Raw genomic sequence first — 26,265 nt, 5'->3', positions numbered from 1 at the left:
TAATTATGAGATTCCTGTGCCCTCTAAAAATACACATTACAAATCCTCCTGGTATATAGATTTTTGAAGTGTTTGTTGTGAGACTCTCAAGTGTAAAATGTGTAAAAGATATTTCCATTTTGCTATATACTGAGGTTAGTTTCTCAGATAATTATGAGTGAATTTTTGGGTGGAAAACTCAAATTTCATTAGACATCTAAGCTGGAACTACTAATATATAGACTATCAGTGAAGAAACCAGAAGAATGAATGAAATCATTTGGGAAGATGGTGTGGCAAGAGAAGCCAAGATGGAATAGTAGAAACCCTCACATTTCAGGGGGGTGAATAAACAAGAACCCAGGGGAACAGGTGAGCAATAAGACTGAGCGAGAGTGGTGTTGTAGAATTCTAGGAGAAAAATCCATGGAAAAGGAGTGCAGCATGGTATGGGGATTACTTTAATTTTAAAGAATTAGGTTTTTTTTTTTTTTTGATGCTCCTCTCTTGAGACTTGGAAAATCAAGTCCAGCATTTGTATTATCAACCTTTGCTTTTTCCTCTCTTCTTCTCTTCTTCCCATCTGCTTTCACCTCCTTTCTCTTTCTCTCTCTTTTTTTCTATTTCTTTCCTCTTTTCTTTCCTTCTATTTCTCCTCTCCCTCCATCTCTTCCTTCCTTCCTCCATCCATTTTCCCAACTGATCAACAGTTTTTTTCTCAGATTAATTTGTGTTTTCATGTTACTTGCAAAGTTTTTTGTGTACTTATTGTCAATTTTCTTTTCATACATTGTAAGTCAATTGCAGTCAGTATCTATAAAGAAATGAATAAAGGTATAAATGTATTTTAGTAATAGGACATTAGCTCTAATTTCTGGTAATTAAATGTATCAAGTATGCTGGTGTGAGTGTCACCTTACATGCATTTGTGTATAGGTATATATTGCTGTATTATATATCTTGAGACAGAGGGATTCCCTCTTCTCTGTCTTTCCTTCCCCAAAATGAAAGTCTCTGGCTTTTACTAGGGAAATAAATTCACATTCATGGTACAATGGTTACTGGATTACTTTTGGAACTTTAGCTTAGATCTCTTTTTACCTGCTATGATTTCTTTAAATTACCCACCCTCTACTTTTTTGATTAATGGTAATTCTTTGATCTGTTAACTTATTTGTTAATTCATATTTTAATTTATATTCACAATGTTTTTATCCTGCTTGCACACTGATGGTGGCATTTTAAAATTTTGAGGTTTTATTTTCTACCAAAATCTGAAATTACTCATTATCAATATCTATATTGAAACAAAACAAAAACAGCATGCTTTCTCTTACCCTAACATATACTTAGTTGAAATAAATAGTTCTTGATTACTAAGGATTTGCATATTATGCCTCAGGTATATGTTCATATCTGTATAATTATTATGAATTTATTCTATAGTACAGTATGAATCCTACAAATTTATCCATAATGAAGTGTTTTTTTTTTCCATTTTGCTGAAGTATACCATGTAGCACTGTTTTCAGAAAGGACTTGTAGCTGGTAGATATAATATTATAAAATATCTTCATTTTCTTACTACTTACATGTCACTTCGTTATTAGATCTAGGTTTTTGATGACATTGCACTATTAACTTTAATACTCTACTGTAAGTGCTTACATAAATTAATCTTATTTTCATTCCTTTTAATTAAGCTTTGTTTTTTTATTTTATAATTAAATTTCTCAAATATAGTCACATTTTTACTTTTTAAAATACCTTCTACTTGGGACTCAAGATCTCATTTGATTCTGCACTCGAGTCATTTTTCTCATTTGTGGATCATTCTTTTTTCTTTAAAATTATTTATTTATTTGTTTATTTATTTATTTAAGAGGCATACTGAGGAAGAGAGAGAGAGAGAGATGAGGGGGAGAGAGAGAGAGAGAGAGAGCGAGCACTCCCATCTGTTGATTTACTCCTCAAATGCCCACAATGGCCAAGGAGCTGATCAAGAAGCAAGGAGCTAATCCAGGCCTCCTACATGGTATCAGGAAACCAAATACTTAAGTCATCACCACTGACCACATTAGTAGCAAACTGGAATCAAGCAGTGGTACTGGGAGTTGATCCCAAAGCTCCAATGTGAAATGCCCACATCATACCCAGCATCTTCACCACCAGGCCAAACACTTGCCATTTAGTTCTAATTTTTCATTTAAAAAGTTATCCTTAGAACTGCTTTGAAACATAGTATGGTTAGCCACCACTTGCAATGCTGCCATTCCATACTGGAATTCCAATTCAAGTTCCAGCTGCTCCACTTCCAGTTCAGCTCCCTGTTAATGTGCCTGTGAAAATCATGGAGGATGGCCAAACCTGGATGTCTGCCACTCAAGTTGGAGACCTGGATGGAGTTCCTGACTTCTGGCTTCTGCCTGGACCAGTCACGATTGTTGCAGCCATTTGCGGAGTGAACTAGTATATGGAAGATCTCCCTCCCCCTCCTCCTCCCCCTCCCTCTCGCTATGTCTCCCTCTTTTTCTCTCTGATTCTCCCTCATCCCTTCTGTCCCTATCACACTACATTTCAAATAAATGAATAAGCAGATAAATAAATCTTTTAAAAGTGTTATTTCTTCCATGATCTCTATTCTACTCCTCTTGAAATTCTATTAAATGAATGTTAGAACACAGAAATCTATTCTTCCTACCTCTTCACTTGTCTGTTTACCTTTCATCTGATCTTCTACTTAGCTATTTAAAACTTCTTATAGGCAATTATTTTAATTTTTGTAAAAATTATGTTTTAAATATTGTTTTTCTGGATATGATAATATCTTTAATGTTTGAATCAAACCTAGTGGTACTCAAATATCTGGGGACTCATCATTTTCTGCCAGCAGAGGCAAACAGCTTCTGATTACAAGAACATGTCAGTGATTCGGAAGGGAGAGTGTATGTCTAATAAGGTGAAATATGTTGATAATTAATTTTCTTGGTGTAGAAGCCCCAGTTTTCACTTGAAGCACAGCTCTGCTTCCTCGATCCTAATTCTAACCCCCTGTAAGATTCATAAATCAGAAGACACTGTGTGTTTGCTATACTCATGATTTCGTCCTGGGACAAAATGTTTAAGGGTGGTTTAAGCACAAAACACAAAGAAAAGCAGATGGCTCCTGAGTGAATAGAATTGGAGAGAGACAATGCTGCTTAATGGAAAAAGCAATATCCAGAAATGACAGTGGTGTCACAATTTATCTTCAAGTCTGGGATCATCTTCATTAACTGCCAGCAGAGAGCAGTTTCTTGGAGGTGACATATTTATCTCACCTGTGTGAGCCTATGTCTTCCAATGGAGACTTATAGAAAAGTGTCTACTATTCTCTGATTGGCCTAGAAAGGCATTTTGAAAGGATGGGATTGTAGGAGAGAGATGCTTTGTAACATCCATGAAGCAGTAGCTCTTCAGTGAATGAGAGATGAAGGAATGTCAACAGTTAGATAACTATGGCCATATATGGTACTTATTGCTTATATATATTTTGCTATTTAATTTTAGGAATATATCCTCATTTTTTACATATGAAGAAAACCAGGATTAACGTGTTAAGCAACTTACACAAAGTCATTCAGTTTATAAGTGACAAATCTGAATTTTCACCCATATCTGTCAAAATAAAACACAGATAATTGGTATCAGGACTAGAATGGAGCTGTCATGTTCATGGGAGCAAAAATGATGAGATAACAATCAGTGACTGACAAGTTTTCAGAAGAACTATCATTACCCAAGACTTTATCAAATGCATTCTTATATACAATTGAATAAGTTAAAAGTGATATTCAGATAGATGTAACTAAGATCTTCTTTCCACTTCCCAATTCCCTGAATTCCTGATTCTGCTTTGAGTGCTTTAGCAAACAGGTAAATTATCTGTCTTTCATGCTAAGGCTAAAAGAATTGTATTTTCGGTCCTCTTCTGCATTTATAAATGACCTCCTATTTCTTACATATGGCTTGGAGTGAAGGTGAAAATATTAGCAGTTGTAAAATGTTGTAGTTGAACAAACTTCTCCATGGGAGAGAAAAAAAGATATCATGGATGTAGGCTAAGTTCACCTAAGTTTGTTTTCCTTCTGAGATTTAAAGTCAAAAAAAAGTCTGAGTAAGAAATGTGAGTTTTGAATTATTTGGTATTCCATCATGTTTTTTCACTTCATGCTGTCTTATCCTTACTTGCCTCAAACTAGATCCTGTTCAGATATGTTCTAATAAGTTAGTCAGAGTTTATTGTGGTACAAAATATTTTTTAAATTCATGTGTGTTTTTTCATAAAATTTATTTTCCATGAACTCTTGTAAATTGTATATATCCAATAATTTATTATTCTGTCCTCATCAGATGACTGCAATCCTCCGCTAGAGGCCTACCAAATATCCCTCCTCACTTTTCAATTTTAGTAAAAGATTCTTCAACACTGATCTTGGGAATAATGTGTCAGCTATAAATCTTTACTTAGGTTGTCTGACAATGAGAAATGGTCATGCATTCAGTTATGGTGAAAGAATTATTAGTGAAAGCATAAAAATACTCCCTTATAGGAAAAAAAAAAAGACAAAGACTATAATGACAAGCAGATCACCCTCCTTCCTTTGATCACTCCTGTTTTGGCTATTTGGAAACACTGATCATTGCCTGGAAATACAATAGCATAGATCAGAGCTGCAAACTAAGGACTGTGGATCAAGAGGAAAAGGGATGCTTGTGTCCTTAAAGATTTAACTTTGAACCTCTCAACCAGCACAAAAACTTGAGAAAAATAAACCCCTATGTGTTTGAGTTGTTTAAATTGTTGGCTATTTGTAATTAGACATATGCAATGTGTTAATTCTTGTAAATGTAAGGAACCTGGCAATTATATTTATGGTAAATGATCAGTGATGAAGTAATGTACCTCTTTTTTTTCATTGTTAGAGTGCTTTGCAATTGAGCATTTATTGCCTTCTTCCCTTCAGAACACTTGGAGCACCTTTGCTAGCATTCTGTGTTGTGGCATTGTTTAACAGTCCTTTCAGATGCTGGTTGCCATTCAGAGATCCATTCATGTTTAAAAATCTCCATTCCATGTGTCTTCTCTATGGAAGGAATAATTAACAGCTGTCAGTATTTCAGGAGTTAATAGAAATATGAGAGAAACTCAAAGTGATTTTTAAAGACCTCATTTGGAAGAAAACAAGAAAATTAAGCTTGACAGGACTATGTTGTGTTTTATTGTCACCTGCAGCTAAGTTACACAGCTCCAGGTTGTCAGTAGCATATTCTTCATTATGATGGTGGCAGCGTGTATATTATACCCATACTTTGCAGTAGTTTTGGATTCTTTCTAAAAATGTGCTTCAGGCTAAACACAAAGCTTTCAACTTTTCAGCATATTTGTTAATGCTATCTGTTGTTAATGCTGTATTTGTTTGGCATACTGAATTTTCCCCCAAGACACTAGAAATGGTATAGGATAGTTCAGACAGACTGATCAGACATTATTCCCTTTTCCCACTCAGTCTTACAGGCACGTGCAGTATACACTGTACCTAATGAAATTCATTTCTGTATAGAAAATCCCTGCCCACATATTTCAATTAGGAATCATAGCAGAGAGAATGGAAGCTGAAATTTTAAAATCTGATTTAAAATTATTTTCAGTGACACCATTTGCATACAGTGACTCACAAGGTAAATTTTTTAACAAACTTTAGTACAAGATATCTATCTATTCCTAGTGATTTGATCTATTTGCTCATGTATGAACGAGAATAATACGAACATTTCTCAGTTTTGCTTTTTGCTTTGGCAGTCAGGAATGCCATAGTCAAGATTTATGTCTATTCCAAACAACTATATATATATGTGTGTGTGTGTGTGTGTGTGCGCGCATATGTATATGTATATCTATCTATCTATCTATCTATATATATAACTTGTAAGGTTGTAATATTAATGTTGTTTTTATTGTAGGTCTAATCCCTTTTTAATTTTTAATTTTATTTATATGATTATAAGTACTTTTTCACAAATTGCCCAAATCTCCTTTATAACCAAATGAAGTAGAAATAAGTTGCACTTCAGGGCTGGCGCCGAAGTTAAACAAAAATAGCATGTTTCATACTGGGGCTCAGGCATCCCAAATGGGCGCTGGTTCTCATCCCGGCTGTTCCTCTTCAGTCCAGCTCTCTGCTGTGGCCTGGGAGGGTAATGGAGGATGGCCTAAGTGCTTGGGACCCTGCACCCACATGAGAGACCAGGAAGAAGCTCCTGGTTCCTGGCTTCGGATCAGTGCAGCTCCAGCCGTTGTGGCCTTTTGGGGAGTGACATAAAGTCAAAATAAATAGATCAATAAAGCAAACTACTACAGCATGGGAAGTTCTCTTAGTGCCCTGTGCTAGGAAGAAGCTTGACCCCAGCTACATGCCCATGCCTCACTCTCTGGATCCTGTAACTGCTACCTCATTGGTACAAAGGACCTTATAGATATGATTAAATTAGAGATTTTGTGATGGGAAGATTATCTTGTACTTTGTGAATGGGCTTGATAAAATGCCAAGAGCCCTTTCAAGGACAGAGGGAGGTTACATTGATAAGAGGATAATGTAATCATAGAAGCAGTGATTGGAGTGATGTGGTCACAAGCCAAAGAATGCCAAGAAGCCTTTAAAAGCTCTAAGAGACAAGGAATATATTTACCCATAGAGCCTCCGGGAGGAAGCAGCCCATTCTCTTGCTTTTAGCTCCAGAAGACTTATCAGACTTAGATTCAGAGTTGCAAGATAATAAATCTGTATTCTTTTAAGCTGCCAGTTTTGTGATAATTTGCTATAGTAGCAGCAGAAAGCTAATATATACCATAATGCCCCATTTCACTGCTACAAAGTTAATCACTCTTAGGAATTACTCAAGTGTTCCTCAAAGAATTTTCTGTGCAAACACAATCATATTGATATCACAAAACTAAATCATACTATGTGCATATTTTCTGCTTCTCTATTGGTGAATTTATGTTTTTGCAGTTTTAGACAATTTTACATTTTGCATATATCTTTAATTATATGTTAAACATAGCTGTAAGATATTTTTCTAAAAGTGAAATTGTTAGTTTACAAGTTAAAGTTTTTGTAGATCCTAAAAATTGTCCTTCAGAAAGGTTGAATTAATTTATGCGATCAGAGTGCTGTGTGAGAAGACCTTATCTCAGCTGGTGCTGCAGCTCACTAGGCTAATCCTCTGCCTGCGGTTCTAGTCCCGGTCGGGGCGCCTGATTCTGTCCCGGTTGCCCCTCTTCCAGTCCAGCTCTCTGCTGTGGCCCAGGAGTGCAGTGGAGGATGGCCCAATTCCTTGGGCCCTGCACCCATATGGGAGACCAGGAGAAGCACCTGGCTCCTGGCTTCGGATCAGCGCGGTGTGCTGGCCGCAGTGACCATTGGATGGTGAACCAAGGGTAAAAGGAAGACCTTTCTCTCTGTCTCTCTCTCACTGTCCACTCTTCCTGTCAAAAACAAACAAACAAACAAACAAACAAAAGAGACCTTATCTCCCCACACTTGCCAACATTATTAAAGCATTGATCTTTTGTTTTTTAAGATTTATTTTTTATTTATTTGAAAGTCAGAATTTCAGAGTTAGGAGGAGAGACAGAAACATTGGGAGGAGAGACAGAAACAAAGAGTGAGATAGAGAGAGAGCGAGCATCTTACATTGCACTGGTTCACTTCCCAAATGGTCCCAATGGGTGGAGCTGGGTGGATCCAAAGTCCAATGCCTGGAACTTCTTCTGGGTCTCCCATGTGTATGCAGGGGCCCAAGGACTTGGGCTATCTTCTGCTGCTTTCCCATGCAGATTAGCAGAGAGCTGTATTGGAAGTGGAACAACCAGCTATTGAACTGGCCCCCATATGGGATGCTGGCATTGCGGGCAGAGTATTAACCTGCTATGCCACAACACTCGCCCTTTAAGTGTTGATCTTTAAAACACAGGTTCTTTATTGTACGTTTGATGGGATTTGTCACTTTAAGATTATTTGTGTCTATTTTCTTATGCATAAATAGAACTGATTTAATTCAAGGTTAACTTCAGGCATTATGTTATGAAGTAACACTGAGGAAGGTGGCTTTCAGTTCTGTCATTATCATTCACTGGATTTATGACTTTAGGGAAATCGCTTAACCTACTTGCTCACAAACCTAACACCCTTCCAAGTTTACCTGGGGAGCTTTTAAAATGTGCCTTACTGGTTTGTCCATAATTGCTTAATCAGAATTTTTAGAGTAGAGACTAGAAAAATGTTCTTTGTAGCAAGCGCTTGAGCTGATTCTTATACAGCATTCAGGCACCACTAAGTCAATGTGTCCAGGCCAGGATATTTTTTGTTGACTTCCACAGTACAAGCTTATCTTCTCCTCATTGTTGTAATGGGACTTAAGGGTTTCTTGTTTCTTTGGGAATGATCTCTTGGTTCTATCTGGAATCCTCACTCATCTGGAAAGCAGGGGATGCATTACATCTGAGAACCAGTCTGGAACTTTGATGACTACTTTAATGCCAAGACTGAATTCAGCACATTTTTAGTCTTTGACCTTATTTTAATTCATTGCCTAGGCTTGTTTATGAATGTTTTAGATGGGAGTATAATTTTATTGATACAGAAATGACCAAATACAATGGGCCAGCTACCTACCCACTCCTTGGAATTCTTAAGAGAGCTACACACAAAATAGACACTGTTAAATAAAAATAGTATCTTTCAATTTTTCTTTTTGGGTCCATGCACAAGAGAAACTCTATTAACAGTTAAGTGACAATTTTCTTACTAACAAAAATAGTCCAATTGCCCATTTCCTGAATAAAACACACTCACTGATGCCCAAAGCACAGTCTCCTATCAGGCAGAAGTCAGTCTCTAATGTTTTACATAGTTTTTCTGCCCCCATCAAGAGTCTGCTGTATGTATTCAAAAGCAATTAAATGCTCACTATTCTCATTACAGAAATTACATAATTTACTTCAACATTCTATAAAATTGAATTAAATGTGTATGAAAAAACAGAAAAACTCTTACTATTAAAACTAACTTGAATGTTTTGGAAAATTACACTAATGAAAAGCATTTTTAGTTACTAATAATTTCTATTTACATATATATTATATGTAAATATATATATATATATATATATATTGATAAATAACAAAAACCATAGGTCAGGCATTAGGGCACAGTGGGTCAAGCTACCACTTTGGATGGCTAATGACAGAAGGATGAGAAACAGGGAAAGGATTCCTCTCCTACAAAAAATACAAATTATATTATTCAGTTGTTCATCACCTGAGGAGAAACTTAAGAAAGAAGCACGTTTAGTTCGGCTTATCAATTTGGAGTTTTACAGTCCAGGATCAGGTGGCCTTCATAGTGTGGTAGCTGATGAGGGAAGTGGATGCTGCACTGTATATTCTGTGAAGATCACATGATGAAGATCACATGACCAGCCTGGAAGCAGAGAGACATGTAGCAGGCTCAACTTGCAGTCCCTGTGTCTGTCTTTATAAAGCCACCAACATTCCATCCTGGGGCTGCACCCGGACCATTTAATCCAATCTAATCTTTCCCCAAACACCTCACCCTAAAGCATCATAATCAGAATAAGTCTTCACCTTAATTCACTAACCACTAAGTATTACTGTTAGAATTTGGGGACTAAACCTCTAAAATATGGGCCTCTGAGGGACACCAAAACTGATATCCTCAGGATTGATTCCTTTAAATCTTTGCATTCTTCATTTCTTTAAGCCAAGGTCTCGATCACTGGCTAAACAAATGAAAATTAAATAATTCATTTTAAGCATTTTGTTAACTTTAAATTATTGGGGAAAATAGGAAATATTTATTTCTTCATCAAATATTTAAAGACAGATTTCACCATCAGGCAATTTGATGACAGCGAATAATATAATTAACTCAGAAACCATCACAATTTAACTTGGGACTATGATTTGGTACAATTACAATCACCATGTAATAAGATAGCTCTGATCAAATTCACTCTGGAAGCATCTTTCACTGAGAGATGTTAGGTTTTATCTCTGAGGCTACTAATGAAAAGTATGATATTAATGGAAGCAAAATGACTAACTGCTATATTGATTACTCATTATAATCTAAATCCTCTGAAACATATTATTTGATTCTCATAACTGTGTGAAATAGTTACTGTTATTTTCCTTATTTTTCAAGTGAGGAAATATTGGCTTGAATAAATTGAATAATCTGCTTAATATATAACCAATTAATAACAGTGTTAATATTTCAGTTCAAGGTTTTACTCCAGATCTAATGTTTTTAAACACCATACTATATTTCATTGTTTTAACTCTCTTAGGATATTTAAATTTGGATGAACCTGTCAAGGATTTGGATCATTGTTTGACAACTTTATCTGCATATTTAATATGTTTGTCCAGTATGCACAGATTCAGAATATTTGAAAACCAAGTTTAATTGAAAAACAACAGTAAAATGATGATGACACAGAAATAGGACCTGCCATCATAGGTCACACTATTGGCCCACCTGGCCCAATGTCATTTTCAAGGAGTGCCAGAATGAGTAATAAAGTATGTGTTTAAAATAACTGTAAGTATTTGTTAGTAGTCCATTTTAAAATTTTTATTTCAGTTATTCAAATTTCATGTATTTCATGTATACAGATTTAGGAACTTAGTGACATTATTCCCCTACCCTCCCTCCCACCTGTGCTCCAATGCTTCCTCCTCCTGCCTCTCACATACTCACTATTAATTTTTACAAAGATCTATATTCAGTTTATTTAATGATCATATAGTTAACCCCATACTAAATAAAAAGATTTCAATGAAAAGTATAGAAAAAATTAAAAATAATTTAAAAAAAAAGCTGTTCCTCAACCAAAGAGACAAGGGCTGTCAACAATCATCGAATCTTAAAATGTCTATTTCACTCAAATATACTGTATTTTACATTCTCTATTAGTTACCTTGGATCAGGGAAAACATGTGATGTCTTCCTTTTAGGGAATGGCTTATTTCACTAAGTATAATTGTTTCCAGTTGCGTCCATTTTGTTGCAAGACAGGATTTCATTTTTTTTTTTTGTACTGCTGAGTAGTAATCCATATACACCATAAGTGCTTTATCCAGTCAATAGTTGATGGACATCTGGATTGATTCCATATCTTTGCTATTGTGAGTTGTGCTGCAAAATGAACATGAGGGTATAAGGGTAATGCTTTCATATGCTGATTTATTTTGGTATGGGTAAATTCCCAGGAGCGGGACAGCTGGATCATATGGTAGGTATATATTCAGATTTCAGAGATATCTATGTACTGTCTTCCACAGTAGCTGCACCAGTTTCTGGCATTTCCTCAACCTCTTTTTCACGTTCTAATATTGAAATGTTGTGTTCCTTTCGGGGGAGGCCATGATATTATATCTTCCTGATTCTTTTTTCTTGAATTTCTGCATTTGCTTTTAGGTATTTGTGAGGTTGATTTTTGTTTTATTCCTCTGATGGTTTTTATCTTTAAGCCTCTGTGGCTTAGTGAGATGTCTACTCTTTCGGTGAATGTCAAGAGATGTGTGGTGGGTGTGGCCAGGGAGCTCTGATCAGTGCCCCAGAGTGGGCCAAGTATCCAGGGTAACACCCAAGTTGGGCGTGATAGATCTTAAAGCCCAGGTTTTAGCCCCCAAGGTATTCCATGCCACCATATGAACTGCACAAATGATCTGCACAGTCTGCTGTGAACAGAGTGATCATGTGGAGCCACCCCCAGTGATTGCCCAGAGACCCAGCTACTCCCTGCACCTTCTCATGTAACCACTGAATCCCCACAGTGTCAGCACACAAGCCTCCCACAGTCATTGGGTGAAGAGGTTTCTGTTTGCCCTGCCGGTCTGCTTAGTCAGCAGAGAGGAAGATGTTCCCTGACATTTCCACCTAGGCGTCTTGATCCTGGGAGGCTGCAGACACCTCACCATCCTTTGTGGTTGCCCAGCCACCTCCCATCTAGGCTCAAAATCAGTGGGGACTGAAGATTGTTCCTTTGACAAGAATCACTGGATCACAGGGGTACACATGAGCCACTGGCCACATGTTGCTTCCCCGCTGCCACCAGTACAGCTGTGAAGATGGCATCCTGTCTCAGCCAGTAGTTGTGTGCATGCATAAAGGCTCGAACAGCTGCTGCCCAGACCCAAAATGGCACTCAAGCAGCGGGCACTGTTGTGGGGGAATTTGTGGGGCAAGTCAGACATGCCCCTTCTACTTCCACTGGGTCCGTGGGCAGCTGCTAGCCCCCAGGCTCCAGTCCAGACTCACTGCACTCTCCCTCCAGTTATATCGCCATGGGTTGCTGTAGTCTCACCGCTGTCTCAAGCTGTGGCCCGCTCTGGCTCTTAGCTGATGCAGTCGTGGTCAGCACCTGCATTTGTGTTGTACATCTGCACCCTCCACACAGGTCTACCAGGTTCCTCCTTCTCTTGTCAGATTTCCAGTGCTGTTTTCTTTCCAATTCTCCCCTGAAAGTGCACTTCCTATATCCCTTTCTTTCAGTGTTTATCACTAGTCTAGTGCAACACATCACTCTCTAATTTGCCATCCTGCCAACAGTAGTCCATTTTAAATATATTATTCTTTAGGATTCTTTTAAATTCTTCAACTTTTTTTTTCAATTAATCCTTGAAAATGGGAGGGTTACAGAAACTTTAACCAGAGGGTTTTCTGTCTTCCTGTTGAGCTTACCCACCAGTGTTGGAAAGAAAGTGTTCTGTTATGAAACCCTTTTCAAAAATACTTGGATATCATTATACATCTTTAAACTGTCTTTTCAAGGTAACCCCAAGTGTTTTCCAGCCTTTCTTTATTTTAAGATTTATTTCTTTTGGTCCAGCATTGTGTCAGAGCAGGTAAAGCCACTGCCTGTAATGCTGAAGTCCCTTATGGGTACTGGTTTGTGTCCTGGTTGCTCCACTTCCAACCTAGCTCCCTGCTAATGTGCCTGGGAAAGCAGTGGAAGATGGCTCAAGTAGTTGGGCCACTGTACCCATGTAGGAGACCTGGAGGAAGCTCTAGGTTCCTGGTTTCAGCACAGCTCAGCCCCGATCTTTCAGCCATTTGGGGAGTGAACCAACTGATGGAAGACCTCTCTCTCTCTCTCTCTCTCTCTCTCTCTGTAACTCTGTCTTTCAAATTGGAAGGCAGAGAGAGAGAAAATCTGAGAATCTCTTCCGTATGCTGGTTCACTCCCCAATTGCACGCAACAGTCTGGGGTAGGCCAGGATGAATCCAGGAGCCAAAGCAGTTGGGCTATTATCTGCTGCTTCCTAGGCACATTGTGGAGGCTGGGTCAGAAGTGTGGAATACCCAGAATTCAAACCAGGCACTCTGATATGGAATACAGGTGTCTCAAGCAGCAGCTTAACCCACTGTGCCACAATACCCACCTCTTGCCAAACTTCAAAAAGCACAAAGACCTTGCAAATCCATACTGACAGTTCAGCACTGTGTTTCCCATCCCCATATGTCACATAGCGTTTTCGCTACTAAAAATTACTCCCTTGAGAAAGGTGACAGAATTAAAAAAATCTAGTAAAATGACTTTCAAGTTAGGTGTCAGCAGGACCATACTAAGGAACATAAATTTCAGAGTATGCATGAGGGTATACTGTGGAGCCCTTTAAGTCTGCTTAATAGCTAATTATTTTCTCTGTTTTGTTTTTCTTTTTAATTTATACACTGTGGGTCGTATTAACAGCTGAGAATCATCATCAAATAGCTAACCTGTGTTGACTGAGATCATCTTTGCAAATTAAGATGAAAAAATATTCTATAATTTTCCTCCTTAATTAACAAGTTTGGGTTAATGGCTGTAGCAACAATAGTTAACATTTACCACATCAGCAATAAATTAGGAACAATTCTGAATGCAGTTAACTGCTTTCCCAGGCATGAGTTGTCATAGTACAGAAAAGATTAAGATTCATGCTGTTGTTTATTTTAGTCTTTTTCAGGTAGAATATGTAGTAGATATTTCTGTATACTTCCCTTAATCTTCCTCTGGGCAATTGGGTATTTTTCATAAGTTTTTCCATGAGATGAAAAAGAAGAATGTTTTATGAGAAAAATGATTTATTGAATTGGTTCTCATAAATGTGTCTTTCAAATGGTTTTAGACAAATTTTCTTAAAAATGGCAATGTAGGCCGGTTCTGCGGCTCAATAGGCTAATCCTCCGCCTGCGGTGCCGGCACCCCGGGTTCTAGTCCTGGTTGGGGCACCGGATTCTGTCCTGGTTGCTCTTCTTCTAGTCCAGCTCTCTGCTGTGGCCTGGGAAGGCAGTGGAGGATGGCCCAGGTTCTTGGGCCCTGCACCCGCATGGGAGACCAAGAGAAGCACCTGGCTCCTGGCTCGGATCAGTGTGGTGGGCCGGCCGCAGCGTGCCGGCCGTAGCAGCCATTGGAGAGTGAACCAACGGTAAAGGAAGACCTTTCTCTCTCTCTCCCTCTTTTTCACTGTCCACTCTGCCTGTCAAAAAAATGGCAATGTTATGGGGCTAGCTTTGTGGCACAGTGGGTTAAGCCACCAATTGGCAAAGCCAGTATCCCACATTGGAGTGCCGGGTCAAGTCCTGGCTACTCTGCTTTTGATTAGCTCTCTGCTAATGTACCTGGGAAGCCAACAGAGGATGATTCAAGTACTTGGTTCTCTGTCACCATGTGGTAGACAAGCATGGAGTTCCTGGCTCCTGGCTTCTGGCTTGTCCCTGGCCCAGTCCTTGCTGTTGTGACCATTCATTTGAGGAGTGAACCAGTTGATAGACAATCTCTCTCTCTCCCTCTCTCCCTCCCTCCACCTCTACCTCCTTCCTTCCTCCCATCCCTTTCTCTCTCTCTTTTCTCTTTTTTTCACTCCCTCCCTCTTTTCTGCCTCTGTCTCAATCTTTCCCTCTGTCAGTCTGCCTTTCAAATAAATATGAAAATCTTTAAAATACATTCAATAGAAGAATAATCAGTATATGATCCATATATCACATCATGTTTTTGAAAAACTATCAGGATTATTCCTATAGGATTTGCTTATACTAAACTATTTTACCTGCATTCTAGAAATACCTGGTGAGTCAATATTAAAAATATCAAATTGTCCTTTAATTCATTCTGTAAATCACAGTAGTGGAAAAAAGCATACTAAGTGAATATTTATCAAAAAACTCCAGTGTTCTATAGACTTTTAGAAGATGGCTTACTATCATAAAGACACAGAGGATAAAATGAGGCTTATACCTAGCGAACCTGAGTCAGTCCCCATAAAATTGTTGATTGGATCAGTGGTAACTTCTCTGGGCCTGCTTTCATCCAAAGTAGAACTCCAGTTGTGCTTTCTGTGATTTACCGTGTATACTGTTGACATTCTTGACCCCATACCTTCTTTACATTGCCTTAAGGCCACCTTCCTCTGGAACTGCTACTGCCTTCTCTGCTCAACATAGTGCATGCTGAATGGCTCTCTTTGTCTCAACTATAGCAGTGACCTTAATACAGAGAATGCAAATGCCCTACAAAAGACCTCAGAAGCACAGGCAAAAATGGACAAATGTGATTACATAAAGCTAAGAGAAAGAAAGACTGCAAAGGAAAGACTCAGCAAAGAGAAGAGGCAACTGACAGAATGGGAGAAAATATTTGCAGACTATGAAACTGAGAAAGGATTAATATCCGGAATCTATAAATAGCTCAAGAAATCCAACAACAACAAAACGAACAATCCAGTTAAGAAATGGGCAAAGGACATAAGCAGGCATTTCCAAAAGATGGAATTCAAATGGCCAACAGACACATGAAATAATGCTCAGGATTACTAGCCATCAGAGAAATGCGAATAATAACCACAATGAAGAGTTACCTCATCCTAGTAGGAATGGCTATCATACAGAAATCAAAAAATAATAAATGCTGGTGAGGATGTGGTGAAAAGGGCTCTGTAATCCACTGTTGGTGGGAATGCAAACTAGTATAGCCATTCTAGAAGATAGTATGGAGATTCTAAAAAAAGCTGAAAATAGATCTACCATATGACTCAGCCATCTCATGCTTGGGAATTTACCAAAATGAAATGAAAACAGCTTATGAAAGAGTTATCTGCACCCCCATGCTCACTGCAGCCTAACTCAATAACTAAGATATGGAATCAACCCATTAACCAATGAATGGATAAAGAAAATGTGGTACATATACACTGTGGAATACTACTCAGCCATATGAAATAATGAAATCCTGTCTTTCACAACAAAATGGATGCAAGTGGAAACCATTATTTAGTGAAATAAACCAGTCCCAGAAAGATGAATATGTTTTCCCTGATCTGTGGTAACTAATAGAATACAAAAATATGTTATATGTAAATATTTCATTACAGTCTGCATCAAATTCTTCTTTGCATAAACTGTTGAAAGGAAATGGCTTAAAGTCTAAATGAACTTAAATATTATTTTATAACCATACAGGAACTATTTTTTTTTTTTTGACAGGCAGAGTGGACAGTGAGAGAGAGAGACAGAGAGAAAGGTCTTCCTTTGCCGTTGGTTCACCCTCCAATGGCTGCCGCGGCTGGCGCGCTGCGGCCGGCGCACCGCGCTGATCCGATGGCAGGAGCCAGGAGCCAGGTGCTTTTCCTGGTCTCCCATGGGGTGCAGGGCCCAAGCACTTGGGCCATCCTCCACTGCACTCCCTGGCCACAGCAGAGAGCTGGCCTGGAAGAGGGGCAACCGGGACAGAATCCGGCGCCCCAACCGGGACTAGAACCTGGTGTGCCGGCGCCACTAGGCGGAGGATTAGCCTAGTGAGCCGCGGCGCCGGCCACAGGAACTATTTAGATGCTACATTGTTATTGGTTTTATTTCATTGAAAGAAATTATGAATGACTAATTGACCGAAAATAACTGTATATTGGTGAAATGGTCATTTATACATTCAGTTATTGTTTATAGCCACTGTCTATATTCACACTAAACTAAGGTCATTTTACTTTAATATAAATTTAATATGTTATTCAAAAACTAAAAAAATTTAAAGAAAGTTAGAAGGGAATAGGTTAGGAGAGAGGGAAGAAGGGAATATCATATGTCTTAGATTTGTATCTAAAAATATTGAATCTGTTAAAATTAATTAAAATGAAAATTAAAATAAAAAACTAAAAACAATAAATAAATAAATTTTAAAAAGTCTAGCTCTGCATGCTACATCCTCAGGAAATAACTGTAAACTCTGTCTTCTGCCCACAGATTCTGATTCTATGTGACTTTTTTTTTAACTCCTTTTAAAATTCCATTTGGTTTTGTTTCTTAGTATTTGGGTTTGTGTTTCATGAAGTAAAGGAGAGTCAATATTTTTGTTCCATTAAAAGAGTATTTGCTTAGAAATATTAGACTACCAATAATTGTTCAACATAAAAGGAGAAGGTGTTGAGCAACAATACACTCACTCACACACTCCAATGCATATGTAAATGCACATACATATTTACGTCTATTTTCTTTCAGAGACAGAAGATTGAAGGAACTTTACAGGGAACAACTCCTTGATTTTTATAATATATATTTCATTTCTTTAAATACACAAAGCCATCCTAGCTTTTGTCAAACTTTAATCAGTAAATATTTACTGAACACCTATTCCTTGCTATCAGTCACTTGTGACACACAAATTGCCAAGCATAGTGGCCAACATTTACTTCACTTGGGTGTAGGAAATTGGCACACAGCATTATTGAATTGTCACTTCAGGAAAATAATTACGCCAAGCAGCAACTAGTGTTACCCTCAAGCTGACTGTTATAAGAGTTTAGCAACAAGACTCAACATTTCAAATCTGCTGGATTCCTAATCAGGCATCACAAGGGTATCTGTAAGCTCTCGTCATCCATATTAAATTGCTATCTTACTAGACAAATTGGAATTAATTCTGAAGACCTTTGCTTCCACCACAAAAGTAACATTGCATTTTCCATGCACTTTTTGAAGTGCCATCATATTCATTGGTGGGGGTGTTAAGAACTGTGATTTGGCAGTAACAATACTCTTATAATCATCCCCCTGAAAGCCAGTTAATACATTTTGTTTTCTTTTGTTTTTAATCTATGTCTTCTGACTACATTTAAAAAAAAAAGATTTATTAATTTATCTGGAAAATCAGAGTTACACAGAGAGATGGAGAGACAGAGAGAGAGATATCTTCCATCCACTGGTTTCCTCTCCAGATGGTAGCAATGGACAACACTGGACCAGGCCAAAGCCAAGAGCTTCATCCAAGTCTCCCTTGTGGTTGGCAAGGGCCCAACCACTTGAGGCCATCTCCTACTGCTTTTCCTAGGCCATCAACAGAGAGCTGGATTGAAAATGGAATAGCTGAGACACAGACAGGTGCCCATATGAGATGCTGGCATCATAGGCAGTGGCTTTACCCATTACAGTACAATGCCAGCCTCTCTCTCTCTCTCACCCTCTCTCTCTCCCTCTCTCTCTCTCTCCCTCCACCTCTCCCTTCCTCTCCATCCCTCCCTCCCTCTGTCTCTTCTCTCTTTTTAAGCATGACTCTGTGAAAACCACTAAACTTAGAGTTCAATTTTAATTCATTAATATTCTAATAATTTCTCTCCATATGGCAACTTTTAGAAAATGGAAATTTTGCTTAAATTTAGTCGCTCTTCATAAGCTGGAGTAATTTACTGTTATTCTCAGTATACTATTTCTGCTAGAAGCTTCAGAAATGTCATAGTGTGTTCAATATATTTTATAAGGAGACATTGACAAATGGAAGTGCATCTGGAAGAAGGTGACCAGAATAGTGAAGTGTCTGTGAACATGCCTTCTGAGAAATGTGGCTGTCATTGCGTATTCAATAAAGTGGTGATGTTGGGTCTGAATGACTCTCCCTATCCCTGCAGGGCAATGAGAACCTCCTTCATTATTTGAAGAGCTTACATGTGAAAATGGGATTCTGTATATTCTAAATAGTTCTAGGGGTTACATTTGGACCAGTGTATGATAGGTACAACGTAGCTAGCTTTCACTGTAAATACTTACCCAACAGTTAGAGCTCCTGTTTATTTCTCTTCGTGGTTCCAAGAGAACTGCATACAGTTCCCATTCTCCAAGAGTGGGAGATACACTGGGCAACCTGAATCATGTTGACCTGAAAATTGTTGCTGTGTCGCTAAGCTGTACCCAAATAGATGACAATCAAACCTCAATAAACAACTCCTACTCCCTTAACCCAAGTGAGGAATAGTCTAGGAAACCACAGGCTAGTAGAACCATTCTGACCCTAGAACCCCTGGTTCAATGCCTGGGCAGTAGACAGAGCATAGCCTCTTAAGTTGAAGTATTTTCTCTTATTTCCCTTTCTTACCAGAATCTGAAGCTCTTCCTACAGCAATGAAAAAATGCATTCATCTTTATAAATAAAATAGAATGTATTTAAAAGAATTCCTGCCCTCCCCACCATCTCTTCAGATTGCAGTGCATATGCAGGGTGGTTTATATGAAACAAATGTAATTTAATGAACTACAGCTTTGAAAGTGTTCGAAAATGAATCCAACTGTAAAATGTGCCAGAGGTTTTAGAATAAACAAAGTCATGTTTCAGTGTATTTGAAATAATGTCGCAGCACAGTAACATAAATATTCTTTCACTTCTGTCTTTGATTACAATATAAAACACATATTTAACAGTTATTTTGAGACCTGAATGTGACTCAAACTTGCATTCCAGTATTACATTTTTTTCTTTTTTTTTTTCATTCACTAAAGCAACAGTCAGAGCACATATTTAGGTTTAATACAGATTTCATTGAGCACACAAGTTCCATGATGGAACTCATTTTATTAGACCCTGTGCTCAATACAAAACATCAGTTGCAGAGGGTCACACCACATCTTTCTAGCTGTCACACCAATATCTTGCTGAGTGCTGTCTGCAGTGTCTCAGGTTTTTTATTTATACTGGAACTCATTTACTTTGATCCGAGAGCTATTTCCAAAATGCCTACAGTACACAAAAAGCACTTTATCAGCAGACAATCCTTTGCTTTGCAGATAGGAATATCAGCAAGCTTTTCTGAGATCTAGACAAATTATGATAATAGGTTTAAGGAGAAATAATCTTAATTCTAACCAAAATTATTTTCTATTAAATAAACCTACCTATCCTAAACTTGTACTGCTATAAAAGGATTGGGATGGTTTGCAACAATTGGATTTTGAAATGCAAAGCCTGTATTTGAGGCTCATTCATTCTTCTCATCTGATGTGCCTATAATTTAGGTAGCTACCACTAGATTATTTTTCTTAAAAAAGAATAGCATGAGCTAGGTAGAAAATTTTTGTTAAAATGTATATAACTGGTCTTCATAGCCTCTGATGGGCCAACACAGTATTCCTATAAAATCTTCTAAAAGAACAAAACAATTACTTGGCAAATGATTACATAAAAATAATAGTAGATAGAAATGCTCTAGAAGAAGTACAGTAAAGACTTATATAACATAGAGGATAAAGAAAACACATATCCAGCAGAAGGGTAACAGAAAGTAAGCATTTAATCTGGGCTTTGAGAGATGTTAAATGTTTGAAAATAAGGGAGCCAAGTAGAGATATACTTCTAAAAAAAAAGTTCAGACACAACATTTGTATTCTGACACAGGAAAAGTATTCAAGAAGTGGTTCATCATATCCCATATGGAGGGCGAATAAGTTTAGGGTGATGCATGCTCTGGAGATAGAAGACTGAACCCTGATTTCCACTAGGGTGTCATAATATCTCTGTGTTTTAGTTGTTTCCTTGTATAATATGGAGGCTAGTAATATTATTTCCCATTCCTTCTGAGTATGAGTTGTAGAGATCCCTACACTTTTGCATTAGCTGTTTCTCACAACATGTGAGTCTGAAAAAGTAAATCAAAGACCATTGGAGATTTGAGCTCAGGCTTTGGAGCTAGCCATGGAGCTCCATGACTCCATTCCTGTCTTCCATAGAGAAGGAGCAGACCAGAGTATTTTGGTAGAAGGTTGCCAAGATAGCTTTGAATATGAGAATTTAATCTGGTGAACATGGGGAAGGAAAAGGATGTGGGTCTGTTGTTGAGGCAGGTGACTTAGTGAAGAAATGTCACAGTAACAGGTGCAACAGGTGGTGAGAGTCAGAGAGAGAGGCCTAGCACCATCATCTAGTTCTTCAGGAGAATCCTTCAACCCTCTTCTAAATTATAAATTACAAAAGGACACCAAGGTCTGAAAAAGGAGCTTCCTAAAGCTCTTTTTTTGATTAAAAAATAAGATGAAGTAATAAAATTGAATAGGCTACTTGGATGCATTTTAGGAGTAGATTGAATAAGAAAGTTGGCCGGCGCCGTGGCTCACTAGGCTAATCCTCTGCCTTGCGGCGCCGGCACGCCGGGTTCTAGTCCCAGTCGGGGTGCTGGATTCTAACCCGGTTGCCCCTCTTCCAGGCCAGCTCTCTGCTGTGGCCAGGGAGTGCAGTGGAGGATGGCCCAAGTGCTTGGGTCCTGCACCCCATGGGAGACCAGGATAAGTACCTGGCTCCTGCCTTCAGATCAGCGTGGTGCGCCGGCCGCGGCAGCCATTGGAGGGTGAACCAACGGCAAAGGAAGACCTTTCTCTCTGTCTCTCTCTCTCTCTCACTGTCCACTCTGCCTATCAAAAAAAAAAAAAAAAAAAGAAAAAAAAAAAGAAAGAAGCTAAAACCTATGAAATAAGTTAGGAGATATGACTTTTTCCATTAAGACATTACCCAGCAGTGTTAGAATTATTAGATTTTTCTTGTAAGCAATAGTTTCACCCTCAATTTTGAAACTTCTTCTCCACTCACAGTTACACACACATACTTCTGGATACAATTTATTTTTCTCTTTGTTCCTATCTGAATTTTTATTGCAACCATTGCTTTTTATATTCCCATATTTGTACTTATGCTAAGAATTCACTGGACTTTTTCCCATCTGATCTTGAAAAGAACAAACTTTTCTTAATAACTGATTAGACATAATCAAAGTTATGTTACTTTATTTTATGAAAATATTATTTAAAAGAAGATGGTAAAGTATCTCCAGCATTAATGAAGAAAAAGAAAACTGACCAGTTCTTACTAAATTTCTTTCTGAAAGGAGCCATACTTACCTATTGGGCAGAGACTGTGTCTTTTCTGTGTTGTTAGAAGTTCTAAATTTGGTATAAAATCTAAATGAAACCATTTTGACCTATAATGATTATAATAGCAACTCTTTGGAATTGTATATGAACTTCACTTGAAATTATACCACTAAATGGTTTATCAAACTAGACAATTGTGCTATTTATTATGGAGGTTAAAATTTTGTTTAGGAAGTAACTGTATTAATTTTTCCCCAAAATTTAATTATATAATCTTTAGAGAATTGGTTCTAGGACCAAACCCCAACTGATAATACCAAAATCCATTGATGCTCAAATTCCTTATATAGAATTTGCATCTAACCTACATATATCCACTTAATGTACTTTAAATAAATTCTAGATTATTTGCAATACCTAATACAGTGCAAGCACTATATAAATAGGTGTTGTACCATTTTGTTTAGAGAATGGTGGCAAGGAAAAAGTTAGTGCATATTTAGTACACAGTTATATGTGTGTGTGTGTGTGTATTTGCATTTATGTGTTTGTGTATGTGTGTATATAAACACATGCTGAGGAATCTTTTAAAAGTTTCTGCAAAATTTATATTATGAAAAAACTATGTGTGGATTTTAAATACCTTTTCTACCAAAATAACATCTTTTCACTCCATTTTCCCAAAAACTTTTTGAAACTTGCATGTATGAGAATATCGTTTGACATAGTTCTAATTGATAAATAGACTTCAATAATGGTCTTCAAAATGGCAAAAATGGTGATTGCAGACATGAGCAATGGTGAATTTTTAAAAATGGAATTTGGAAAACATTCTTCTGAAATATATTACTTTTTGGACATATCTCTAAGTGACTTCAGAAATAAGCATACTTTTGTTATAGGCCTCTTATGCTTAAATATTTATTTCATTATCCAGTTATTTTCGTACATTCTTTCCTCTTGTGGAAAGAGCTTCAGCACAAATAAATCCCAGTAACATATAGCAATGAAATTATCTTTTTCTAATTTTGTAAAGAATGGCCAGAATCATTATTCTGTATAATTCATAGTCATTTCTGGGATTTCGAAAGCAATTTTTATTTGAAGGTAAAGATTTTCCTTTAATAAACTGTATAACATAGTGTTTATCGTTATGTCTATGTTTGTAATGTAATTAATTTTCTACAGATCTCCTAGTAAGGAATATATTATTAAATTAAAAGTAATAATTTCTCTTGATTATAAACACAAGACTAAGCATACTTGAAAATTAATCCCATCCTGCCAACTTCAAATCATATGACCTTGAACTAATTTGTCTTCCTAAAAGGTCAGATATTAAAAGCTAGTTTGTAAAATAAAGATTAAGTGAATTATTATTTGCAAAGCACATATTAATACAGTGCCTGGCTTTTTCTAGGTACCTAAAATTAAAACATTAATTTTATCAATTAAATGAGATATTATATTTATATGCACATGAACATATCCAAATACATATTTACATGACATATTATACAGAACCTAATAAATTATAGTTAAAATATATAAGGTAAAAATATCAGAAGTAAAGTAAAACAGTGCAGAAGCAAGCATAAGTTATCTAAAATCTTATTAGCTGGTGAGAAAAAAGTCAATATTTCATTCACTGTGTTATGTGTTGCTAAATGTAATGTAAGGCCATTATGTGCAATCAGGATGCTCGCTTTCAATGCAAAGAAAATCAAATCTGTGTTTATTCATAATTATTGATAAATCAGAAAGTAAATAAGAATAAATTTACTTTCATATGTAACTGTTTTACAGTGGTATATTTTTGATCTCATAATAATGGAATTTGTCAGAAAAAATATGAGTTAGAAAACCATCAATAATTATTAGTTATAGTTACATTTTTTTGCACATGGGAAGCATATACATCATGAATTAGTCAAGGACCTTTTTGAAATCAAGAACTGCCACCTGTTCACAGAGTTCTTGTTACCCAAAATGTGGTCAGTAGCTCAGCACCATCAGAATAACCTACATTTGTGAAGAATGCAGTCTTTTTAGCCTCCCCAGATCCACTGACTAAAAAAAGCTGCATTTTGATATATGCAGATTTAACTCACCATCTAAATCATACATGTTTTAATCTTGAGAAGCAACACTTTAACAAGAAAAAAAGGTAGAAACACAACTTAGCAGGGTTGCATGTATTTTGGCAGAATAATCCAAATAAGAATCAAAAAACTGCTAAAGTAATAGGGTCTTTATAGTTTGCTATGTGAATGAGTAAACCAAAAGTCAATGCTCTGTAATAGTAGTATTGAGACCTCATTGTTTAGTTTTCTTTGTCTGTGTGACAGTTACTTGTTTCCCTTTTCAGTTGTTATTAGTAAGAGCTACCAAAGGACACAGTGATATAAGTCTCTAAATATTTGACCCTGGTCTATGCATACTCACAGAAATCTACACTAAACTGCATAATTAAGGATATATTGGGATGGACATTGTGAGGCAGTGAGTGAAGCAACTGCTAGGGATTCTCATATCCCATAAAGGAGTGCTAGTTTGAGTCCCAGCTACTATGTAGTTCTGATATAGCTTCCTGCTAATGTGCCTAGGAAGGCAGCAAGTAATGCCCCAAATGCTTGGGTCCCTGCTACCCATATGGTGTCCTGGATGGAGTTCCTGGCTCCTGGCTTCAGCTTAGCTAGCCCAAGCTATTGTATTTGGGCATTTGGAAAATGAACCAGTGGATGGAATCAATCTCTCTCTCTCTCTCTCTCTCTCTCTCTCTCTCCCTCCATCTCTCTACCAGTCTGTCACTCTGACACTCAAATAAATAAGTAAAATTTCATAATTATTTTTGAAGATGTGTTTTCAGACTTATCCAATGACCATTAAATATTGAATTCCCAAGGCATAGTTTGTGACTTGCTTACAAGTTTCCTGTCAGATTTTTAACCTTTAAAATGGCAGGTTTACTGTCAGAGTAAGGGTAATTTGTTTCTCAGGTCTGTTTTCTCCTCTTCCGCAAGCAGCTACCTTATAACAAAATCCTATTTTACCTTCTTAAGTTGAACTACATAGATCTTCAAATTTTTGAATGAATTTTATCACAAGTTTTGTTTGTGTATTTAATAAAGAAAATAATATAAGGGATGTCTGGGTAATAGATAATTTGTCGTGCTTTGAGAATTCCAAGATAAACATAATATATACTTCCCTTCAAAATGTAAAATCCCTAACATGTGAAGTGACTTATGTTTTCTAGGTGTTTCTATATGAGCTTTATAAAATAGTTGCTATGGAGCTGGGGGTGGGGGGCTGGTGGCCATTTATCACAGGAGTTAAGATGCCAGTTAGAGCACCTGAATCACATGTTGCTGTCACTAGGTTCAAATCCAGATTCTGCTTCCAATTCTGGCTTCCTACTAATATCCAGCACCTTGAGAGGCAGCAGATAATGGCCAAGTATTTCTGTTTCTGCCACTCCAGTGTGTGACCCTGGGGTTGTTGGCTTTTGCCTGACCCCAGTTCTAGCTTTTGTGTGGGCATTTGGGAAGTAGACCAGCAGGTGCAGTTCTCTCTCTCTCCCTCTCTCTTTCAAAGGAAAATGAAAGAGAGAATAAATAAATTTCTTTTACAAATAGGCTCTGTAAATGTGAATTATTATTGCTATGATCATGATTATATGGATGTCCTTCTTAAAGCAAGTGTCATTTTTATTTTCCTCCTCTCCCCCCCACCCCGCCCCAATCTTTGACAGCTTAGAAGTAAGATTATGAGAGGAGACTCAGAGAAGAACAACAAAACTGGACATCACCAGCATGAGGAGCCCAACACTCCAAACTGGTGAGTGGAAAATGTGAGCCCTGGATCTTTTTTCTATATGTCATAGAATCTATTTCTTTTTTTCTTTTTTAATTTTTTCTATAAGGGGTGTGGATCCTATTTCTTATGCAAAGAATCTTCACAGTTTAAAAATAAAAATGAGAGTGCTTCTAAAGTATAGCCTGTGAAATTATTCACATGAATTAGAAGACCATATTCTGTGGGAATAGTCACC

The 26,265-nt window shown here is 37.3% G+C and overlaps 1 protein-coding gene across 4 annotated transcripts in view; it reads left to right on the top strand.

The window, feature by feature from the left end:
* The window catches only part of LINGO2 (leucine rich repeat and Ig domain containing 2), a 1,387,358-nt gene that overhangs the window by 765,403 nt on the left and 595,690 nt on the right, over positions 1–26,265 (top strand). For all 4 annotated transcript variants that reach the window (XM_051857089.3, XM_051857096.3, XM_070053181.2 and 1 more), the window contains one exon: positions 25,966–26,051. The gene's annotated coding sequence lies outside the window, so the exon portion shown is untranslated. The remainder of the gene's footprint in view (positions 1–25,965; positions 26,052–26,265) is intronic.

Source organism: Oryctolagus cuniculus, chromosome 1 (assembly GCF_051225735.1).
Source record: "Oryctolagus cuniculus isolate XC-2025 breed Fujian yellow rabbit chromosome 1, ASM5122573v1, whole genome shotgun sequence".
Lineage (NCBI taxonomy): Eukaryota > Metazoa > Chordata > Mammalia > Lagomorpha > Leporidae > Oryctolagus > Oryctolagus cuniculus.
Note: the sequence above shows the minus strand (reverse complement) of the source record. Positions and strands in the feature narration are given on the sequence as shown.